The sequence below is a fragment of the Musca domestica genome, unplaced genomic scaffold (genome assembly GCF_030504385.1).
Source record: "Musca domestica strain aabys unplaced genomic scaffold, Musca_domestica.polishedcontigs.V.1.1 8, whole genome shotgun sequence".
Classification (NCBI taxonomy): Eukaryota; Metazoa; Arthropoda; class Insecta; order Diptera; family Muscidae; genus Musca; species Musca domestica.
In genome coordinates this window covers 15568969-15583446 of record NW_026712409.1, presented here as the reverse complement: position 1 = coordinate 15583446, position 14478 = coordinate 15568969, and the positions used below count along the sequence as shown (strand labels likewise).

Genomic DNA, 14478 nt, shown 5'->3' with positions numbered 1-14478 from the left:
CATCTACTCTACAGTAGATGGCCTCTGCGACCATCTACTCTACAGTAGGTGGCCCCTGCGACCATCTACTCTACAGTAGATGGCTTCTGCGACCATCTACTCTACAGTAGGTGGCCCCTGCGACCATCTACTCTACTGTAGATGGCGTCTGCGACCATCTACTCTACTGTAGATGGCCTCTGCGACCATCTACTCCATTGGGAAATTTTTCTATAGAAAAAAATCAGACCTGATAGTTTCGGAATTTTCTCTATTTTCTCTGTTCGAATTGCTTGCCTGAGGTGATATATTTTAGTGCCAACCTTGCCAAAATACTCCAGATACAACAGTCCAATGGATTGCTATCCGGAGATTTTGGAGGCCATTGTGCGCTGCAAATGAAGCGAGAAACCTCATTTTGTATCCATTTTTGGGTGGCGCATGCTGGGTGCGATGGTGCAGAGTCCTGTTGGAATGTCCAAGGTCTGCGGCCAAAATGTTTGCGTGCCCAAGGCCTTAATACACCCTGCACAATATTTTCGCGATAATATTCGGCATTTATTCTTATGCCACGGTCGATTAATACGAGCGGAGAGCAACCATCGGCTGTTATAATGGCCGACACCATCACCATGGCCAGCTTGAGGCTTGAGTTCTGGTGGCCAACCGAAGGTGCACATTTTCAGCTGACCTCTTTGGCAAGTAAACACAATCATTTTGTTTGTTTACAAACTGCTGGACAACGAATCTTTTCTCATCGGAGAAAATCGGAAACCAAATTCGGTAGTTCACCACTTTCGGCCAAGCGAAGCAACTCTTTAGGCTCTTTTGAGTCTATTTTCTTGCTGTTGCGGTGTAAGTTCTTGCACTTTTTGGAATTTCAATGGCTTTACCCCGAGCTCATTTTTTTAATATTTGCCGAATGAATTATTGCGATATGTTCAGCTCACGAGCTATTTTTCGGTCACTGCGACGCGAGTTTCGATCAAGTCGCTTCCTTACTTTTCGAACCATTTCTGCTGTTGTTGTTCTTTTCTTCCGTCCAATTCCTTGAAGTCGGGCTACGCATTCAGTATCACGGTAACGAGCGATGGTACGAGACACAAAAGATTTATTCACATTTAAATGCTGGAGAGCTCTAACGATAGCCACTTGTTGGGGGTTTCCAGCCAAATATACAGACATCACACAATCACGCTTGAATTCCATCGCGAATAACTTTTTTTCTGGAAGATGCTCATCAAAATCCTTTTGTACGCTTGTAAGCAATATAATGAACTGCCAGTGGAATAATTTTAACAGCTGTCGGACGAGAGGCTTAGAAATGACAGCAGTCTGAAGTTGGTTACCGTTTTTTTTTTTTTTTTTTTTTCATCTCACCCTGTGGAAATAAATTCACAAAGTTTTTGTTATTTGTTATAATTTTTTCTTCATAAATTTGTCTAGCCACAGAAAGATTATCGAAATATTCTCACACACTCTCATATTTCCTTCGAATTGCTCCTTTAATATACCCTATTTATACAATTATTCCACTTCAAAGTGTTGCTAGAATCTATTCGTCCATTTGTCCATCCACGCATAAAAATCTTCCGACTAACTTCAGTCAATAAATAATTCATGACATTTGACAGGTCAATATGTCAGAAATGTGTGTCAGAAATGCGCACATTAAATTCACACAAAAATTATGTTGAACAGCACGTTTTTGAAATATTTTCGCCATTCCTCCTCCTCCTCCCTCCTCCGCTTGGTATTCTTCTCAGGTATTTGATGTAGTCCAGGTCGCCCATAAATCCTGTCGTACCGAGAATACACAAATTGTGTTATCAATATTGGCCATCTCTCTCTCCCTCTTTCCCTCTCTCTTTCTCACACCTCTTTATGTTATCTATGTTGTTGACTTAATTGTGTTGTAAACAAAGTTTTCCGTGGAAGGAAAAATAAGACCAGCAGCACCAGCAACAACAAAAAACCATAAAAATTCAATTCAACAAACTTTACCCGAGTAAATGAAGAAGAAGAAGAAGCGGCAGACGAAGAAAGAAACTAAATGGATAAAACATGAGATTTTTACCCACTTTCAGCTACGTTTTCTAGGTTATCAGCTGTAGCATTTAAGGGGTCATTAGACAAAAAGGAAGAAAACATCATCATCTGGAGACGACTTCTCGGAAATAAACATAAAAATAAAATATCAAAAGAGGTTTTCCAAGGAGGTTATAAATAATATTTTTATCGGAACAAGAAAAAGAGAGCAAAAAACTAGAGCTATTTTTGTGGCCTAGAATGAGAAAATCTGGCGAAGGTCATCTATTCGTAGGACATATGCCGAAGGATATCAATATAAATTAAACAGATTTAGAAAATATATTGAATATGGTACTGATAGGAATGCAGAGCATAACGAGGCCTCGATATATATAGGCAATTGAGATGTGCCAAGTCTGAATGGAATCGAATATTAGTTTCGCATTTTATCAGCTTCATGGATATTCAAAATGTTGACCCTTTGTGGGGGAGGTACCAAAAGGAGTGGACCGATATATCCCATGTTCACAACGGATCTTGTGTTAGTAGAAATAATGGGATGTGTGAAATCTGAAGAGAAACACATGCTTATTTCGGATTATATAATGGTTTTGGTTTTTCAAAACTTTGGCAATTTGTGAGGGAGGTACCAGAAGGAATGGTCCGATCTCTACAATTTTTATAACAGATCTTGTATTGATGAAAGTATTAAAACGTGCCAAGTTTGAATGGAATCGGATATTAATTCCGCGTTTTATGAACTTAATGGATATTCAGAATTTCGACCTTTTGTGGGGGAGGTACCAGAAGGAGTGGACCAATATATTTTCAATACCAGGTCTTGGGTTTATAAAAATATTGGGATGTGTGAAATTTTAAGACATCCAGATTCTTACATCACATTTTATGAGAGTTTTAATTATTTCAAATTTTGTACCTTTGTGGGGGAGGTAACGGAAGAGTAAATATTAGGATTTGCAAAGCTGGAGCAAAATAGGATTATCGTTTATCTTTCTGTGCAGTAAAATATTTTCTTTGAAAAGTTCGACATTTTGTGGGTGAGGTACCAGAAGGAGTGGACCGATATTGCCCATCTCAGAACTCGATATAGCCATATGGTAGAGGGTATAATAACGATTTTCAAGGAAGTTCAGGTCTAGTAACGATACCTAAAATATATTTTAAAGTAATTATTAGATATTAACATGGATCTGATTTGTTTTTAAGAACTGATTATTTTTCTCAACAGGAAAAAATTCAATGACCAAATTTTGGAATTGTTATCTATAGGAGAACATTTAGCCATGCGTTCATGTTGGATTTGTTTATTTATACAAAAACACCATCAGTTATGGTTTGAGGAGAACTTCAAACATGCTCAATTCTTGTTTTTTTTTTAAATAAATAAAGGATCAAAAAGTTAGTCACTTTCATGTTTGCAGTTTTTTAGTTATAGAAAAACATTGACAGGCTCGATTGTCAGAACTTCTTTGACATATCTAAGTACTTCTTCATGAACCAAAAAATTAAAATTAACGTCCAATGCGTTCACATGGAATTCACCACACTTATAGTCTGGTATGGCAATGCCTCAAAATCAATAAAAACAACACTATTTAGCGATAGGTGGCGTTAAGCTCACGTGTATACAATAAGCATTTCTGTTTGTAAAAATATTTCAATGATTGGTAATGAAGCGCCATCTGTGTATGCATAGTAACAACATACAATGCAATGTAAAGTTAAGCAGGGCTGGGAAGGTAGAATAGATAAACATTTGACTGAATTGCAGTGATTCAGAATAGCGTTTGATTTACAAAAGTCTATTACTTTTTTCGGGGCCATAAAATTCCTTGAAGTGAATTTATTAACAAATAAATAAATAAATTGTATTTTGAAATAAAACTTTCATATATTATTACATCGATGGACCAGGATTAAAAAAGATATCTGATAACATATCTGAACAAGGATTTCAATAGACTCTTAATTTATTTTCTAAGGTCTATTTGAAAGTGGATTTTGAATACATTTTTTCAAGTGTTATCTGAAAGTGTATTAAAAAAAATATTTTTTGCAGGATAACGTGGATTTTTAATATTTTTAGGACTATTAAATTCCTCCACTTGAAATTTTAAGACAATTTTTTCAAGAACAATTAAAATTGTTTACATGGACTTAAAAAAATGTTTTCAAGTTTATCAGAGTTCTTAACTTGAATATGTTTAGCAAGGACCGTTAAATATCTTAATGGGATTTTTAAAATTACTCTTCTCAAGGGCTACAGCATATCTAAATGGGGATTTTTAAATTATTTGATAGAATGACTGAAGATATCTCTGAAGTGAGAATTTAAATTATGTCAGCTACTTTGTCAGCAAAAAGTCCACCTTTTTAGTACTCAAAATGTGTAATTTGACTAAAAGTACCAGATTTGGACTTTATCGGCTACTTCCTATACTTTATATGAAATATGTGCAAATTTTTGGAATATGTGGAAATATGCGTGAGATGCCAGATATAGCGGACCTGCGAAATCATAATCTCCATAGTCATATCAGATTTGGGGTTAAGAAAAATATTTAGATATAGCACGTTGTAAAGAATCGCCGAATTGTTTCGCAAGTTATGACAGATATAAGTATTGGAAATTGTGACCCTTCTTCACAACAGATCTTGCGTATATTTGGGTGTGTGAAATTTGAACATAGTTAGATGCTTATTTCGCTTTCTTTGAGCGTTTTGTTTTTAAAAATCTTGAACCCTATGTGGGGGAGGTACCAGGAGAAATGGTCCGATCTCTACCACCTTTATGACAGATCTTGCATTGATGGAAATATTGACATGTACCAAGTCTGAATAAAATCGAAGTCTAATTTCGCGTTTCAAGAGCTTAAGGAATATTCAAAATTTTGACCCGTTGTGGGGGAGGTACAAGAAGGAGAGAACCGATATATTCCATCTTCACACCATACATTGGGTTAATAAAAATATTGTAATGTGTGTAATTTGAAGACAATCAGATACTTATATCACATTTTATAAGAGTTATAATTACTCGAAATGTTGACCCTTTTTGGGGGAGGAATTTAATAGAGTGAACCGATATTGTCCATTTTCGCACCTGACCTTGCACTGATGCAAATATTAGGATTCGCAAAGTTGGGTTATCCTTTCTCTTTTTGTGCAGTAAATTATTTTCTTTGAAAATGTTGACATTTTTTGGGCGAGGTACCAGAAGGAGATGACCGATTTTGCCTATCTCCGAACTCGATCTAAATTTGACAATAATATTACGATGTACCAAGTTTGGATGAAATCAGATACTCCTTTCGAGACAGACGAACGGACGGACATCACTAGATCGACGCTAAATGTCCTGAAACAGATTTGGTCCAAAGATACCTAGGTTCTAATACCGTCATTTCGATGAGGCACGTTTTGGCCGTATCAAAGGATATATACCCTCTCTAGCCATATGACTGAGGGTTTAAAATGGATAACCTTTTACAACAAAAAGTCTTCATTTGTTTCTTTTTTTCATTTTTGTCTTAATATGTAACCTTCGGAACCAATAGTGACGTCAATATCAAATTTCAGAATTTCAGTTCTATCAAATTTACTTCACCCAATACCAAATTTAGTTAAATCTAGTACTTTTTGTACAAATATGGGTCGCTTTTCCAAAAACCACCTTCATATCTCAGTTCCAGATACCAACAGAGATTTACATATTTAGTACCATTTAGTACTTTTCGCGCAATTACAGGATGGGATAAAAAAACTGCAACAATGTCAAACGCCATAATTTTTACATTTTTTTTTAAATTTTATTGAATGAAAGCAAACAATGTCGGAAATAGCATTAAATTTTAGAATAAGTTTAGATTTGTTCGAATTGGTCACCTTTGGCACGAATTATGGCCAATGAAACCGTCACACGCTGCCCGAATGTTGCTCTGTGGTATTTTGGTCCATTCCCAGTAAAAAACCTTGCTTGAGGTGATCGACACTTTGGTATTTTCTAGTACCAACTTTGCTTTCGAAAATACTCCAAAATAGTCCAAACGGATTGGTATCCGGAGATTTTGGTGGCCATTGTGCACTAGAAATGAAGCGAGGAACCTGATTTTGTAACCAAATGTGGCGCGTGCTAAGTGCTGGAATGTCCAAGGTCTGCGGCCAATATGTTTAATACACCCTCCAGAATATTTTCGCGATAATATTCGGCATTTATTCTGATGCCACGGTCGATTAATACGAGCGGAGAGCGACCACCGGCTGCTATGATGGCCCTCACCATCACCATAGCCATGGCAGGCGCTTGAGTTCTGGGGGCTAACCGAAGGTGCACATTTTCAGCTGACCTCCTTATTATTTTGTTTGTTTACAAACTGCGGGACAACGAATGTTTTCTCATCGGGGAAAACCAAATTCGGCAGTTCACCACTTTTGGCCAAGCGAAGCAATTCTTTAGCTTTCTGTTGCGGTGTAAGTTCTTGCACTTTTTTAAACTTTACCACATTATACATTATGGAGGGTATATTAACTTTGTCATTCCATTTGTAACTCCTTGAAATACTCATGTCAGACCCAACAAAGTATATATTCTTGATCAACGTAAATTTCTAAGTCGATGTAGCGATGTTCGTCTGTCTGTTGTAAACACGCTATCTGTCGAACGAATTGAGATAGAAGGGTATAATTTTGCACACATGTTTATTTTGCCAGTAGGCAGGTTAAGTTCGTAAATGGGCCATGTAGGTCCACGTTTTCATATAGCCCCCATATAACGGTACCTCCCGATATTCGGTATTTTGATGATTTTAGCGAAATTATTTACCGGAATTGTTTCAAATTTGGTACTCGAAGTTCGAAATGGATACTACAGCCTGTGACAGAAAACTGTCAGTGCAGATCCACGTCTTCGTATAGCCCCCATATAACTGTACCTTCCGATGTTCGGTACTTTGTTTATTTTAGCGTCATTATTCAGCGGAATTCTTTCGAATTTGATATTTGAGGTTCATAGTGGATACTACAGCCTATGACAGACAATTAATTGTCTATGCAGGTCCACGTCTTCGTATAGCCCCAATATAACAGTACCTCCCGATATTCGGTATTTTGATGATTTTAGCGAAATTATTTACCGGAATTGTTTCAAATTTGGTACTCGAAGTTCAAAATGGATACTCCAACCTAAGACAGAAAATGGGCAATGTAGGTCTACGTCTTCGTATAGCCCCCATACAACTGTACCTCCCTATATTCGGTATTTTGATTATTTTAGCATCATTACTCACCGGAGTAGTTTCAAATTACGCTTTTAGAGTTCGTAATGGGAAATACAGTCTATGACAGAAAATTGCCTATGCTGATCCAGGTCTTCGTATAGGCCCCATACATCAGTACCTCCCTATATTCGGTATTTTGACGATTTTAGGTACAATACTCACTGAAATTGTTTGAAATGTCGTATTTGTAGTTCGTAATGGATGCTTTAGCCTGTGACAGAAAATTGTCTATACAGGTCCAGGTCTTCGTATAGCTCCGACATAACGGTACCTCCCTATATATTCGAATTTGAATATGGTAACCGCTTATGACAAGCAATGTGTATGTATTTTTAAGACTCTAACAGAATTCTTAAGAGATTTTATTTTTTGAAAATTTCCAAATTCGTTCCAAATGGTGGAGGGTCTTCAAAGTTCGTCCCAGCCGAACTTACATTACTTACTTACTTGCATTACAAAATTTTCCATTTTCGAAGTTTAGTACCATTTTAGAACTTTTAAGTTCGAATTTTCAAAAACCCTTTGGTACATCCATCAGTGACTCTCATTTCAAATTTCATAATTCTAGCTAATTCCATTTGTCCAATACAAAGTGTTCAATGTTTAGATAATTTTAGTAATTTTCGTACCCTTGTAGAACGAATTTCCAAAAAAGCTAGCCTTGTCACACGCATGTCCCTCGTGCACAACTTCAATATTCTAACTTCAGCTGTTTCGTCTGGGCGTTGATTCACAGTCAGTCGGTTATTTTACTACTCTTATATAGTTTATATCAAGTTTAGTACCATTTGCTACTTTTCAGCACCATTTAGTACGTACTACCTCCCCGACAAAAGTTCGTAGAAAAATGAAAAATTATGAAATATCATCAGAAGATCTCTGAGACGTCTTCTATAGCTTTCTATATAAGACCTCCTTGAGCCTATAAAATACTCATGTGCTATAAGTTTGTACCACCCAGGCACGCACATCTATCAGGTCATCACCAGGCCCCACCGCCCAACCTGACCTTCCACAATTAGAAATGTAAATATTAAATTTTTGTATTTAACTTACAAATCTCTTAACATTACGATTAATTTCTTATATTAAGGGAGTATATATGCTGAAGTGAAGTGAAGAGAGTATTTTTGCATCTCTTAAAAATTCCAAAAACAAAGAGAAAATGGCAAAACGAAGAGTAAAAAACACCCATCCCCTCCTCACATTAAAACTTTGTGCGCTTTTTGATGGGGGACTTTGTTGTGTTTGCTCCTGCTTGTTATTGTTGTTGTTGTTGTATTGTGTGCAGATTATTGTTGTTGTTGTTGTTGCTGCTGCTTGTTCCCCACTGTGCTGTGTGCTGTGCTGTGCTGTGATGAGTTCATAATTTGCCAAATACTGTTTCGAGCGGCAGAGACAAACACTTTGTTCGTCGCTTGTCGTTGCCAGAGAAGGACGTACGTACGGATATACGTTCGTAACGGGATTTTATTATTATTCTCTTCTTATTACACAAAGTAAAAAAAGAAAAAAAAAACAAGAAACAGAAAAAACACCAATAACAAAGAAAATCAAAAACACAACAAAATAAAAAAAATAACGAAAACAGATAAAAAAAACGAAAACACAAATGTTGAATTGAAGGGAGCAGCATTAATCAAGAAAAATACATAACAACAACAAAACGCAATAAATAAATAAATATAAAGCGAAACGACAAAAACGTGCTAATCATTTTACAGTAAACCGAAAATCGTCTTTTAAATAATGAATGAATTTATAACGAAAAAATAACAACAACAACAGATGTATAGCAAATAATTGTTCTTTCAAAAGTGTGTCGTCGTCTCATATTTTTTTATAATTTTTTTTTTAATAATTTATTTAAGTGTTTAATTTTTTTACGGTTAATTTGTGGTGTGTCAACGAAAACGAAAATGTGACGAAAATATAAATTGTGTAATTATTTATTTTATAATGAGAAAAAAATAAAATAAAATAAAATAAAATAAAATAAAATAAAAAAAGGATCTAAAAAAATTTCAAAGTGGTAATAATATTTACGGAAAAAATATTATAAAAAAAATATATAAAACAATTTTTAAAATATTTCTTATTCTTCTCCCTCTCCCAAAGAAAAAACCTTTTATGTATGGAAGAGCCATGAAAGATCTAGAAGGATAATGTAATGGAAATCCAAAGAAGGCCTTTTTACCTTTGGACCTCCAGAAGGTCTTTAGGCTAAGGGAAGACCTTTGTAGGGGTTTTATCTACAGAAGACCTCCAAAGGATCCTCTGTCTAAAAAAGATTTGTAAAAGTTCATCTGACGGGATTCTCTGCCTATAGAACACCTTTAAAAGAGCTGTAAAGTTTCTTCTTTCTATAGAAGACCAGTAAACTGCCTTCTTTCTATAGAATACCTTTATTCTGTCTAGTGAAGACTGAATCCTCCGATTCTCCGAAGACGGAAGACCTGTAAAAGGCATTCTTTCTATAGAAGACCTGTAGGAGGTCTTTGTTCTATAGAAGAATTGCGGAGGGTTTTCGTTCTATAAAAGAATTGCAGAGGGTTTTTGACAAGAAAATATCTTGAAAAGGTCTATCTTCAATAGAAGACATATGAAATCTCTTCTGTATAGAAAAAACCTGTAAAGGGTTTTCTGCCTATAGAAAACCTACAAAAGGCCTTCTATTTATAAAAGACCTATTATTGCAGAAGGGCTTCTTTCTATAGAAGGCCTATGGAAGGTCTTCTTTCCATAGAATACTTTTTAAAGGTCTTCTTTCTATAGAAGATCTGTAAAAGGTCTTCTTTCTATAGAAGATCTGTAAAAGGTCTTCTTGACTAGAGGATACCTCGGAAGGGTCTACCTTCCATAGAAGACCTATAAAATATCTTCAGTACAAAAAATTCTTGTAAAGAATCTTCTGCCTATGGCGTCTAAAGAGGACCGGTATAGGGTCTTCTGTCTAGAGAAAACCTGCTAAAATTCTTCATGACGAAAGTCTTCTTTCTATAGGAGACCTCTAGAAGGTCTTCTTTCTATAGAAGACCTGTAAAAGGTCCTTCTTCTGAAGAAGATCTAAATAAGGTCTTCTTTCGATAGAAGACCTGTATAAGGTATTTTTGTAGAGAAGACTGTAAAGGGTCTGCGGCCTATAGAAGACTTGTGGAAGATCTTCTATCCATAGAAGACCTGTAGGTATTTTGGCCTGTAGAAGGTTTTTTTTTCTACAGAAGACCTGTAAAAGATCTTATTTCCATAGAAGACCTGTAGAAGGTATTTTTTCTATAGAAGACCTGTAGAAGGTATTCTTTCAATAGAAGACCTTCATTGTAGAAGACCTGTAGAAGGTCTATAGAAGACCTGTAGAAGGTCTTCTTACTAAAGAATACCTCTGAAGCGTCTACCTTCAATAGAAGACCTATAAAATATCTTCTGTATAGAAAAGACCTATAAAGAGTCGTCTGCCCATGGAAGACCTACAAGAGGTTAAAAAATATTCATTAAAAGTCATCCGTCTAGAGAGGACCGGTATAGGGTCTTCTGTCTAGAGAAAACCTGTTAAAATTCTTCCGCCCAGAGAAGACCTGAAGAAGGTCTTCTTTCTATAGAAGACCTGAAAAAGATCTTCTTTCTATAGAAGACCTGAAGAAGGTCTTCTTTCTATGGAAGACCTAAAGAAGGTATTTTTTCCATAGAAGACCTGTAGAAGGCCTTTTTTCTATAGAAGACCTGTGGAAGGTCTTCTTTCCATAGAAGACCTGTGGAAGGTCTTCTTTCCATAGAAGTCCTGTGGAAGGTCTTCTTTATATAGAAGACCTGTGGAAGGTCTTCTTTCCATAGAAGACCTGAAGTAGGTCTTCTTTCCATAGAAGACCTGAAGAAGGTCTTCTTTCCATAGAAGACCTGTAGATCTTTTTTCTATAGAAGACCTGCAGAAGGTCTTCTTTCTATAGGAGACCTGAAGAAAGTCTTCTTTCCATAAAAGACCTGTAGAAGGTCTTTCCATAGAAGACCTGTAGAAGGCCTTTTTTCTATAGAAGACCTGTAGAGTGTCATCTTTCTATAGCACACCTGCAAAAGGTCTTCTGACTAGAGAAGACCCGTAAAATGTCTTCTTTCTATGGAAGACCTGTAAAAAGCCTTCTGAGAAGAGAAAACCTCGGAAGGGTCTACCTTCAATAGAAGACCTATAAAGAGTCTTCTGTCTATGGAAGACCTACAAGAGGTTAAAAAATACCCATTAAAGGTCTTCCGTCTAGAGAGGACCGGTATAGGGTCTTCTGTCTAGAGAAATCCTGTTAAAATTCTTCCATCCGGAGAAGACCTGAAGAAAGTCTTCTTTCCAGAGAAGACCTGAAGTAGGTCTTCTTTCCATAGAAGACCTGTAGGTCTTTTTTCTATAGAAGATCTGTAAAAAGGCTTCTTTTTATAGAAGACCTACAAAAGGTCTTCAGACTAGAGAGGACCCCTAAAATTTCTATAGAATACCTATTCTATCCATATAAGACCCGTAAAATATGTTCTTTCTATAGAAGACCTCTAGAGAAGGCCTCTGTAAGAAAAGAGAGGACCCATAAAGCTTCTATATAATACCTATAAGGGTTCTTCTGTCCATAGAAGACCCGTAAAATATATATTCTGCCTATAGAGAACCTCTAAAAGCTCCTTTGGCTACAGAAGGTATCTGGAAGATCTCCTGCAATAGAAAATCCTAAAAGTGGTCTTCTGTCCATAGAAGACCCGCTAAATATATTCTCTCTATAGAAGACCTCTAAAAGCTGCCTTGACTACGGAAGGCCTCTGGAAGACTTCCCGAAATGGAAAACCTAAAAAACGGTCTTCCGCCTATAGAAGACATGTAAAAGATTATCTGTTTAGAGAACACCTCTAGGAGGACTTCTGAGTAGAGTAAATCTTTAAGAGAAGACCAGTAAAAGGTATTCAATCTGTAGAGGACAGACCTTGAAAGTGTTTTTGGCATTTAAAAGTTCTTCCATCTGCAGAAAGAATTCGATAGAGAACCTTGAAAGGTTTTTTGTTTTGGCCTTTGAAATGCCTTACGTCTTTAGAAGATCCTTACAAGGATCTTCCGTCTAGAGTAAACCTGTAAGAGAAGACCAGTATAAGGTCTTTTTTCTGTAGAATATCTTAAAAGGCTTTTTGGCCATTGGAAGGTCTTCCCTCTTTAGAAGATCCTTCTAAGGATTTTTTTGAAGATCTTTAAAGGTCTTCATATAAGTTTTATTTTATTGGATCTGCATTTTTCCTTAATTTCCCTCTCCATAAATCTTTAATCTAAAAACTTTTGAACCTTTCACAAAAGTCCGCCCCCGGGAAGCCATCTAAAACCCAACTGCTTTTGAGGTGCCCCTTCCTTACAGCCGCAATACCGCAAATGACGAAAACATTCAAGTAGACATCAAAAGAAAGTGACAACAAATACTTGGATATCTGAGGTGAGGAGCGGGGGCTACTGAGAACTGAGGAGAATATAACTTTTCATAACCTTTAAACCCACACCTATAGCTGTTGTCAAAAGGATATTTAATTTCTACCCAATAATGTAATTCAAAGTACGTGGTAGGATTTCAATTGTAATACATACACATACACTCCCACACGCACACACACACGTACTCGCCTTACAATTTTACTCTGCCATAGAAATTCGTTTGTAACAACTTTTACGCTAGGGTCGACAAAGGACATACAGAATTCAATGAACGACAACAATGGCAACAGCAACGACAGTTTTACACTACTACTGTGAGGTAACACACGCACACACACACACACCTTTCGACTTTATAATCCTTTGATGCAGAAAGGGCTATTTGGGAGAGCTGTGTATATAGGTGGGTATGTGGGTGTGTGTGTGAGAGAAATACCATGAGAAAGATAGGGAAAGTAATACCATGAGAAAAGTCAGAAAGTCAGGCCTGGAAATTGTTCAACCTTAAGTCGATTTTTAATCCTTAAAAAAAGCAAAAAAGATATCAAAGACCCACATGGTTTTGAAGCATTCTAGTGGGGGAGGTATGCACATTTTCTAGACATTCCACAGCTCTACTGTGGACAGAAGAAGATGAAAAAATGGAAGAGATTCCACAGATCTAATACAGATAGAATACCATTTACAGGCTTTCAATAGTTGAAGGACCTCCTACAGTATTGTGCAGATGGAAATCCCCTCACAGGCCATAAAACATTTGAGAGATTTTCTGTAGATACAAGACATTCTATAGACTTAATACCTTCAGGCAGGTCTACGTGGATAAAGACCTGTTATCAGTCTTCTATATAGAGAAGAATTGCAGTTGGAAAATCATCCTTGGATAAAGAGACTCCAATAGGCTTTCCGCACATATAAAACATTCCACAACCCTTCTTTGCACAGAAGGCCTCCCAAGAGTTTCTTGTGCATGAATACCTCCTATAGATCTTCCGAGGACAGTAGACTTTCATTCACAGGACTTTTATGCGTCGAAGAAATTCCACAGGAATTCTATGATTGAAAGTCCTTTTAATAGATCTTCTATAGATAAAATATCGTCCACAGGATTCGGTTAGGAAAGGACCTGGTCTTGTAAGGGCAAAAAAAACCTTCCACGGTTCTAAGGACAAAAAAAAATCTTCCACACCCTCAACAAGTCTACGATCAGCAGTTCTTCTGGTTTTCCAAAGGTCTTTTGTAAAGAAAAGATCTTCCGAGGACAGTAGACATTCATTCACAAGACTTTTAGGCATCGAAGAAATTCCGCAGAACTTTCCTTTAATAGATCTACTTTAGATAAAATAACGTTCACAGGACTCGGTTAAGAAAGGATCTGGTCTTCTAAGGGCACAAAAAAAACCTTCCACGGTTCTAAGGACAAAAAAATCTTCCACACCCCCAATAAGTCTATGATCAGCAGTTCTTCCGGTTTTCCAAAGGTTTTCTGTAAAGAAAAGGCCGCACACAGCTGTTCTACGGAAAGCGGACTAAATTCCAACCGAATATCCTTAAAATGCCTTGTATGTCGAAGATAATACCCAGGTCTTCTGAAGATAGAAAAAACTCCAACTCCATAGAATAGAACACAACCTAACAGATCTTCTATAGCATTAGAATTGTCTCATTTCTTTTACAGACAAAATTCCTTTCAGAGTACTTCTGAAATTGAAGTGCCTCCCACAAAAA

General features: G+C 36.6%; 2 protein-coding genes across 2 annotated transcripts in view; one reads left to right on the top strand and one right to left on the bottom strand.

The window, feature by feature from the left end:
- The window catches only part of LOC101899842 (G-protein coupled receptor dmsr-1), a 455946-nt gene that overhangs the window by 286043 nt on the left and 155425 nt on the right, over positions 1–14478 (bottom strand). The gene's annotated exons all lie outside the window — the stretch shown is intronic.
- The window catches only part of LOC101887834 (uncharacterized), a 188964-nt gene continuing 183216 nt past the window's right edge, over positions 8731–14478 (top strand). Inside the window, exon 1 of the mRNA XM_011298072.3 lies at positions 8731–9339. The gene's annotated coding sequence lies outside the window, so the exon portion shown is untranslated. The remainder of the gene's footprint in view (positions 9340–14478) is intronic.